This window comes from Ambystoma mexicanum, chromosome 1q (genome assembly GCF_040938575.1).
Source record: "Ambystoma mexicanum isolate Mex_15411 chromosome 1q, UKY_AmexF1_1, whole genome shotgun sequence".
Classification (NCBI taxonomy): domain Eukaryota; kingdom Metazoa; phylum Chordata; class Amphibia; order Caudata; family Ambystomatidae; genus Ambystoma; species Ambystoma mexicanum.
Window position 1 is genome coordinate 1,485,181,089 of NC_090922.1, and position 8,963 is coordinate 1,485,190,051.

An 8,963-nucleotide genomic window follows, 5' to 3' on the forward strand; every position below is an offset into this window, starting at 1 on the left:
GGACCCGCAAGGACTGCTGTGCCACTGCGGGAGCATGGGAATCGCTGAACCGAGGTACCGCCAGCGAGTCCACCAACGACCCGCAGAGAGACTACCAGAGAAGTTGTGATGTATCCTTTAATTGTTGGGGGCAGTTTGTTTGGGGGAGATTTGATGGGATGCTGTGATGCGGGCCGTCACCCATGTCAGGTGACGACCCACGTGATAATAAATGAAGGCCCCGCCCAGCCACTGGCAGGGACACTCCGCGACTGTAACTAGAGTCTGTGTGTACCTATTGGGTGCCTGGGTGCTAGGCCCAGTGAATTCAACAGAGTTAATGGACTAAAGGTTAATTAAGGGTCAGGGAAGGGTTACAGGATTTCATTATAAGTGGTTATTTATAAAGCGCTTAATACCCAGAGGTTTCTAAGCAGGGATCCAGGGATCGAACCTGTGTTGCTCCACCTCGTCTTGCTTCCAAGGCGAGCACGTTGCCCTTGAGCTGTCCTCCCAATAGGAAACTATGATTTGGAGCATTGGGGAAACACATTTCTAGGCAGGCCTTCACGTATGACATTAATGCAAAAGGGGAAGCCAAAAGGGGTGGAAACCCCTTTAAGGGTGTGGCGGTTACACAAGCGACCAGACTGAGCTATGTTTTATGCAATAAGCAAATGGAAAACATTGATGGGTTGAGGGGCAGGTTGTCCCTCCCCTTCCCAAATGTACAAGCACACTCTGAATGCTCAACGGCAGGGGTGTACTTTGGCTATTGCTGCTTCCCCTTTACTAGCAGCTGAAAGTAACAGCACTCCTTTTAGCCCAGACCAATGGTTACCTGCACAGACGTGCTAGCAACCAGGGGCAGACTGGGGCATGTAATTGTCTTGGGCACCAACGAAAAAGTGACCCACAGTTGCAAATGGGAATTCATTCCTTTTGTCAAACTGTTTGAATAGTACTCAAGGAGGCGTTTTTTGATAAATAGTGAAGTAACTCATCAAATTGGCCCACCTCGACCCACAGAACTTGCCCACATAAGCATGTTGCTTTTTTGGTTCGGCCATGGGCCTTTTGCCCTACGGGCAAGTCCAAGCCTGACTTCACCCCTCAAGTGAATGCTGTGGACCTGAGCAGCTCAGTGCTGGCCCTTTTGACTACAGCCAAAGAAATTCTGCTACAAGACCAGGGGCTCTGTGTGCAAACAACCTACCTGCTTGCTCTCTCGCTCACTTAACTGTTTCTTTCTCCAGTAACTCAGAAGAAAACCCAAACGCACTCCTCCACTACCAGAAATAATCCCCTACTACCAGAAATAATGCAGTTGAGTATCCCACATTTGGGAACAGCAAATCTGATGTGCAATGGATAAGCATCACCCTGGGCAATCAGCCTTTCTGATCACAGATTCTCGCTTGCCAGGTAAGTATGAGTTGCAAGCGTATGGGCAGAGGTTGGGTCTCTTCTGGAAGCCCCGCTAAGTGAGGGTGAGAAGGCAGGGTCTGACCCAGCCACAGCCCTCCTGGAAGCCCTGAGCATCTGCAGAGCTGCCTGTCCCACATGTAGGGGATGCTTAGGCAGGCAGAGCCGAGCAGAAGAGGCACATTGTAGTACAGTTCCTTTCTCCCATCAGGTCCGGCACTGCCTGAGATTTGCGTTTTTGGTTTGGCCATGGCCCTGTTGCCCTATAGGCCAGCCCGTGCCTGATGTTGTTTGGCATTTGTATAGCGCCTATTACCATTGGTATGATTCCAAAGTAATGTATATTTTTCCACTGTTGTTATGTTCGCGATGTCTGCGAATGTCTAACGTCGTTGTAGACTTTACAGACAGTATCACGTGACCGTGCACTGGCACCCCCAACCCCAAAGAGACATGGAGGCCTGAGATGACACAGCACATGTAACAAACAGTCAATGGGCGTCTTCTTTTTTTAAGTTAATTGATTTTTATTGAAAGTTAAGAATATTTAAGTAGACATTACAGCAAGTTCTATGAAAAGTGAAATACATCATAGTAAATATGATAATTGATGATGCTGTAGTTAACTACATACAATATTAAATATAATAAACCATCTTCTAAACTAAAGAAATAACGATGAGACTAAGAACACCACCAATAGGCACCCCTAGAAGAGGTCACGAGGTGTGCAAAGCAAACTCAGATACCCTTACAAACCGAATAAACAAACTCTGCAAAGTAAGGAAATGCTTTTAAACCTGCCATTATACTGAGTTACAGCCTCTAACTAACCTTAGCAGCCTCTAGAATCCACGAAGCGCAAGAGTGGCTGAGTGAAAATGAGTCGGCCATAATACTAGCCTAATACTATAGTAGGATCGTGTATGTTTTAGGTAAATCTAAAATCAAGGAAGATAGAGCCCAAAATATTTTTTTTTTAAACAAGCAGGTCAACAGGACTTTCAAAAAACGGCTACAACGATGAGCGACTTTTTTGCCATGAAAATAACTTCTCTGTGAATGTTTGACAAATCGCCGGTATGTAGATTTACAGAGGGCTTGTGGGTATGAGGATATCCGGCTGTGAGGAGCAGTGGAGCCGCTGCTTCGTTCCTTTCAGGGTATTGGACCTGAGGGAGGAAGAGAGACCTTTCAAAATGTATGGTTAATATAACTGAGCCCATCCTGCTAGGGCCGGGAGGATAATATATCTAGCTTTCATTGAAAAGCCTTTATTTAATAGACAGTTATTCTGAAACAAAGCAACACATCTCATGAAATGCAGCAGTTGCTGAAAGCACCTACCTTAGCTCGGAGTCATGGGCAGGGTAGCGGTTCTAGGCCTGGAGACCTGGAGTTGGTGACCTCAGCCGGCTTAACCACCAGAGATCTGACTAAATAGATCACGAGAAGAGAGGGGGCGGTGAAGTGTAATAATGGCCCGAAGGCTCCCCCAAAAGATTTCAAGGTCAAAGATAGCAGCACATGTAACAGCCAATGGGCGCCTTCCAAAGAGATCACGTGAGTACTAAGAACATCACCAATAGGGTTCCTTACAAGAAATCACGTGGTGTGCGAAAACCAACTCTGACATTCTGAAAAACACGACCTCCAAAACACGGAGCCTCCGGTTTTGATACGACATAGAAACTTCCGTTTCACTTGTGTTATAGCCTCGAATTGCCATTCAAGACTTCCAAAAATTACCTTTCAGCACGAGATCTGCTACCACACGACGTGCAATGCGTGCGCAGACCACAGACTGAAAAAGGGCAGTGGCGATGACTGCAGGCTCTAACCGCAATTATCGTCGAGCTTAACAGCAATGTGGTGTAGACCATCAGTACATCTAAAACCAAGGATGAAATAACCAAACGGGAGTAAAGGAGTGGGCACTATTTACAAATTAGTAAATTACTATTTACAAATTAGTGAATTGACCAGAAAATAAAATAGCTGTGATTTTGCACCAAATCACTTGTATGCAGATTCACAGAGAGCTTGTGGGTATACGGATATCCGGCTGTAAAGAGCAGTAGAGCTGCTGCTTTGTTCCTTTTAGGGTATTTGACCTGAGGAGAAGTGACCTTTCAAAATGTATCATTAATATATCTGAGCTCGTTTCTGCTAGGACCGGGAAGATGATATATATCACTTTCATTAAAAACAATAACAGTTACTCTGAAACAATGCAACAAATTTCATGAAATTCAGCAGGTGTTGGAAGAAAACATCTGTGATAATGTAATAAGTCCCGGAACCCCGTGGTAAGGCCTTGCCCCCAATACCTCAAGTAAGACACCCCCCCTTTATTTATACACATGCGTGTTATGGTTTTGGTAGGCCGCGCAACGCGTGTGGCGTAGTGAAATAACCACAGACGCGGAGCTCTGCATCAACACGTCTTGCTTTATTTTAATTACAAAAGACCTGCCCGTTCCCCCGCCCCCTCCCGCATCACTTCGCTTCCTTACGTCAGTTCCGTTCCAAAGGAGACATCAACGTGACATTCCCCCCATTTTAAACAGTTACCAGACTCTTCACAACAGGTGACGGTCTGGTGGACAATTAGTCAATTTCCTCAATCCACCGGCGAGGTCTGTTCCGGGCTCTCTGCGGGCATGCATGACTACTTGCTAGAGACTGTCCATTTTCCTCATTCTCCTTCACCACGTCCTGGTCGAACTCTTCAGAATACCACTGATCTCCTTGATATGGTTCATCCGATTCGTAGTCCAAGTGAGCTTGCACCCTTCCGCTCAGGCGCCTGGTCCCCGTCTGTGGAAGTTCCTTGAAGTAAGAGGAGTTCCGTGTGACTGACCCCTCTGACCCTTCTGCAGTGATCATGGAACCCTTCTTCTGGGTGACAAGTAGGGGTTCACTGCAAAACGCTGAGGTGTGTTTGTGCGTCATGGGCTGCCTGACGGCCACTACATCTCCTACCTCTATCTAGGGCGCTTGTGTCCGCCGGCGAGTGTCTGCGTATTCCTTCATTCGGGCCTTCGCTGCCTCGTCCTGCTCTCTCACCTCTGGGTCTAGAGCAGGAGGTGGGCTAATTGTATTAGCCTGGGGAATTCACGTTTGTGTATTCCGTCCAAACATTAGTTCAGCTGGGGTCTTCCCCATGGTGCTATGGGGTGTCCCCCGGTAGTCTCTCATGAGTTGATTTAACACTTGTTCGTATGGCTGTCCTGTCAGCCTAGCAATCTGTAGAGCCCTCTTTAGATTAGCCATGAAGTGCTCAATCATCCCATTGGAGGGGGCGAGATCTTCCGATGGTGAAACCCTAGATATTCGGCGAACTGCGCAAACTGATTGTTAGGGAGAATTCTCACTTATGGCTAATTTCCCTTACCTATAGAGTCCCCCAGCAGCTTTGCTGGATCTGAAGGGTTTATTTCTTTTTACCTGCTAAGAGTGAGACTCTTTTTCCCACTCTTAGGCATCTTTGCTATGTGTGTTCTAGGCTATTTTTGTGTTTAATGCCTATGGGATCTTTTCTCTCACCCATGGGAACCATCTTTATGCACATGCGTTACACAGCACCCTCAGTGCAGTGACACAGGGGTGTCGTAGCGACCCGCAAACATAGACTCCATACCCTGGGACTGACTACTGTCTCCAAGGGCATGTAAAGTCTCCATTGACTTTACTAGTCAATCTTTATGAACTAAACCAGTACAACCCATCTTAATATGGAAGTACTGGAAGGGGTTAATAGTTTTTCACCCTATGTTCATTTTTGAGAGGGTACCTTAAAGTCCCCCTCTACAAAGTTTCTGACTGGTGGAAGTGGTTACTACCTTTTTATATTCGACCACGAATATTTCCCTTTGGGATTTTCCCATTGTTCGAGGCTACCACTTTTACTGACAGCCTCTAACATACCGCCAGTTTATTTTATTATTAACTTTACTCCGGTAGGTTTTATTTGCCAGAACTTTGATATAACTTCTTTCTCGTGTCTTTAAACTCCTAACCCAGGTTGGGGATCCTTTGTTCGCTCTTTTGGCGGGCTTCTGCCAAGAAGCCCTCCTTTCGGCGCCTCTGAGTCTGGGGTGGGTCTGTTGTTTGGGAGGGGGAGTAGAACCCCTGGACAGAGTTGCTGCAGCAACTCAGGTCGCACTCTAACCTGATGGGCTGGAGGGTCTCCCGCCAAGAAGACCACTCCACTGTGTGAGTGACAACTAGGCTGTATGAATGGGTCTCTTTCTGCATAAAAGCAGGGTCCTGAGGACTGGAAGAGCAAGATGGCGCCACTGGAACTACAGAACCGAAGGGGAGAGAAGCCACAGACATCTTCAGCATCTACACCACCGGTGAAGCCCTGCCGGATCATCTCACCACTTTTCTTCCACACAACGAGAGGAGATCTTCAGCGAAAGAGCGTCCTTCCCTTGAGCTGGTGGGGTCAACCAGTTCACCTATCGCTTCCTCGGACCTGCCTTGGTCGAATCGACAGTGCCCAGCACTTGGAGATCGGATAGCCAGGCAGCTATCGACCCAGACCGCGATTAAAAGGAGCGTACCTTTTAAACTCCGTTTGGCAGCACTGCGGCTGGTTTCATACCTGGGTAGTGCAGCGATTCGAACCTTCCTCCACAACGAGAGCCTGTCTTCCTCTGCTGGACCCTTCGACCTGCAGGAACTACCAGGAACAACCGCCACCGCAGGAGCCACTTCTTCACGTTTAAGGTACATTGTTCCGCCAGGCCGCCCTTTCTCCATGGTAGCCACAAAGGTGTTTTAAATCCTTTATCTACTTGTGGATCGGCCGCCCTCTCTCTTAACATTGTCTTTCGCCTCGCATCTACCTCTTCAATATTTTTCTACTAGAGACTTGACTGCAGCTATAAGAACATTTTTGCTCCTAAGCTCTTGGTCCTGTACCACTGACTCTGGCTCAGGCCTATTGACTCTGGCTGATTTGTTAGATCTGCTCTCACTAGATTGGTTTTCAATGAGAAATGTGTTGATGCACCTAAATCTTCTAAACCCCGCTTCCTTCCTACTGTTTTAACTTGTGGAGTGCCATTTTGCTCAGATTTCATTCACTTATCTTTCCGCCAAAGTGTTACTGTGCATTACTTGTTCACAAAACGTCAGGGAAGTGTTGCTAGGGGGTGTCTGAAGATATTTCGGTTTAACTTGTGCTTGCCCTCCCTTTCGTTAAATTGTTAGAGTGCCATTTGTAGTTGGTTTTCACTGTGCCGTTTTGCTCAGTTTTCACTCTACCGCAAACTTGTCTACAATTGAATAGGGAGTTGTATTTACTTTTCCTTGACTGAATTTTTACTTACTTTACCAATTGTGATTATGTGTTGACTTAGAAGTTATAAAATAAATATATATTCTCTTTTTGATACAAAGCTTTGGTCAGTGTTTCCTTGCTCCATAGTGCTGTACTACCTATTGTGTAAACCCTGAATACTGCTCATCTCCCTCTTGAGATAAGTCTGTCTGCTCAGCCACAGCTACCAACTAAATCTTTGTTTTACAGACTGATACCAAAGGGGATTTATTGCTCTCACCTGTAGTCCTAATCTTGTGTAGTGGTCCCAAGGGAACTGCACAGGATTCTGCTTAACACTGGTGTACAGCGGTGAGGATAAAAGTGTTGGATTTACATTTTAGTGTGCTACTAGTACCTTGGTGCAACTACCCACAAGGTTAACAATCACAAAAAGTTATTTTAACAAAGTCAAGTATGGAAAGTTATAGTCAGGAGACCCTCCTTGCAAAAACTGCTGATTATCTTAAATATTTGTGCAGACAGAAAGGTCTTCCTGTCAAAGCCAAGAAAACAGAAATGATTGATAGACTGTTAGAGAAACAAAGTCTGGATAGTGGTGCTGTAGGCCCTACTAGTCCAGCAAATGTGGCAAACAGTAATGAGGATAATGTTGAAAATGTTATTGTTGAGGCAGATGAAGAGGAGGATAACAATGTCACCCACTCTGGTCCTCTGCCTGCTCAAGGACGTCAACCTGTAGCTACTGGACTCTTACCAGGTGCCACATTAAGTCCTGAATTTATATCTCTAGAAAAAATGAGACTTGAACTTGAATTCAAAAGAATTAGTGCCCAAACTGAACAGAGACATCAAGAACTAAGGCTCAAAGAAATGGAGCTCAACCATGAGTTGGGACCAGATTACAGAAACTTTGCACCGGTGCAAGTGCAAAGTTGCACGGTATTAGCACTAAGGCAAAGTTTGCCCTATTTTTTAAAACACTGGGACATATTAGAAAACAATTGCACCATGATAAGTGCAATTTGGCATGGTGTAGGCATAGGGCAAAAATTGTCCTTGGGCAAAAAAGATAGATTTTCACAGCATTATTGCAATAGGGCAACGTTTGCCCTAGTGCTAATACGGAATGGTATTAGCACTAGGGCAAACTTTGCCCTGGTGAAAAAACGCATCCAAAATGTATCTTTCTTGCTCTAGGGCAATTTTTTACCAGGTGCTTATACAATGCCAAGGTGCATTTGTCATAGTGCAATAGTTTTCTAATATGTCCTAGTGTTTTTAAAAATAGGACAAAAGTTTGCCATAGTGCTAATACCGTGCAACTTTGCCCTTGCACCGGTGCAACGTTTCTGTAATCTGGCCCCTGGAGATGAAGAAATTGTCTTTGGAAAATGCTTCTCTCCCCGAATCCTCTAGATCTTCTAGTCCAAAAAGACCTTGGATGCCTAAAGAGATTGTGGGTATGCATGAACCTAAGTTGGATGTATTAGATTGGCTTGCTATGTTTGAATACAATCATGGCCTCCAGGATATCACAGGTAATCAGTTGATCCCCTGGTTATTCTCTAGGCTCCCCGCTGTTGCATCCGATGTGGTAATGGAGGTGGGGGAGGTGGATAGGATGGATTATGACTGTGTAAAGCTAGCCTTGATAGCTAGATTTGGGAAGACTCCTTCCCAGTACCTTAAGAGGTTTAGGACCCTCAAAAAACATGATAGTACCCCTTCGGCTACTTGGGTGAATGAATGTTTGAAGAACTTAGAGGGATGGATTAAGGGTTATAGTGTTAACACTTATGACGGAATGAGAAATCTTGTTATGATGGAGTCTATCTATGATGCCTGCTCTCCTGAGCTCAGACAGCACTTGGCTGATTCAAAGGAATTAGATTCCAAGAAACTAGCTAAGACTGCTGACTTGTGGGTTGCCAACACGGCCACTCACAAGGACTCAGGGGTAACTCAGAAAAAGGATGAGGGAAAGCAGCCTAAGAAAGACACCAAAGATAATTCAAATAATTCCAATTCCAAAGAGGGCCACAAACAGAATCCTAAGGGTAAGCCACAAGGGAAACCAAATCAGGCTAGTGTACCTTCTGGTCCCAGACCAGAAGGAGGTCTGAACAAGCCACCATTCATAAAGACATTTGGGAAATGTTATGTTTGTGGCTCTACTGATCATGTGAAAGGGGATCCCAGATGTAAGGGTAAACCTTCAGGAGTCCACACTGTCTCCTTAGCCTTCGCTCCAGAGGAGGAAGTA

At 45.6% G+C, this 8,963-nt stretch overlaps 1 non-coding gene across 1 annotated transcript; it reads right to left on the minus strand.

The window, feature by feature from the left end:
• Positions 1-1,240: 1,240 nt before the first annotated feature.
• On the minus strand, positions 1,241-1,412 carry LOC138565566 (U1 spliceosomal RNA). The gene has a single exon (XR_011301407.1). It is a non-coding gene; the product is annotated as a U1 spliceosomal RNA (small nuclear RNA).
• Between the last annotated feature and the right edge of the window lie 7,551 nt (positions 1,413-8,963).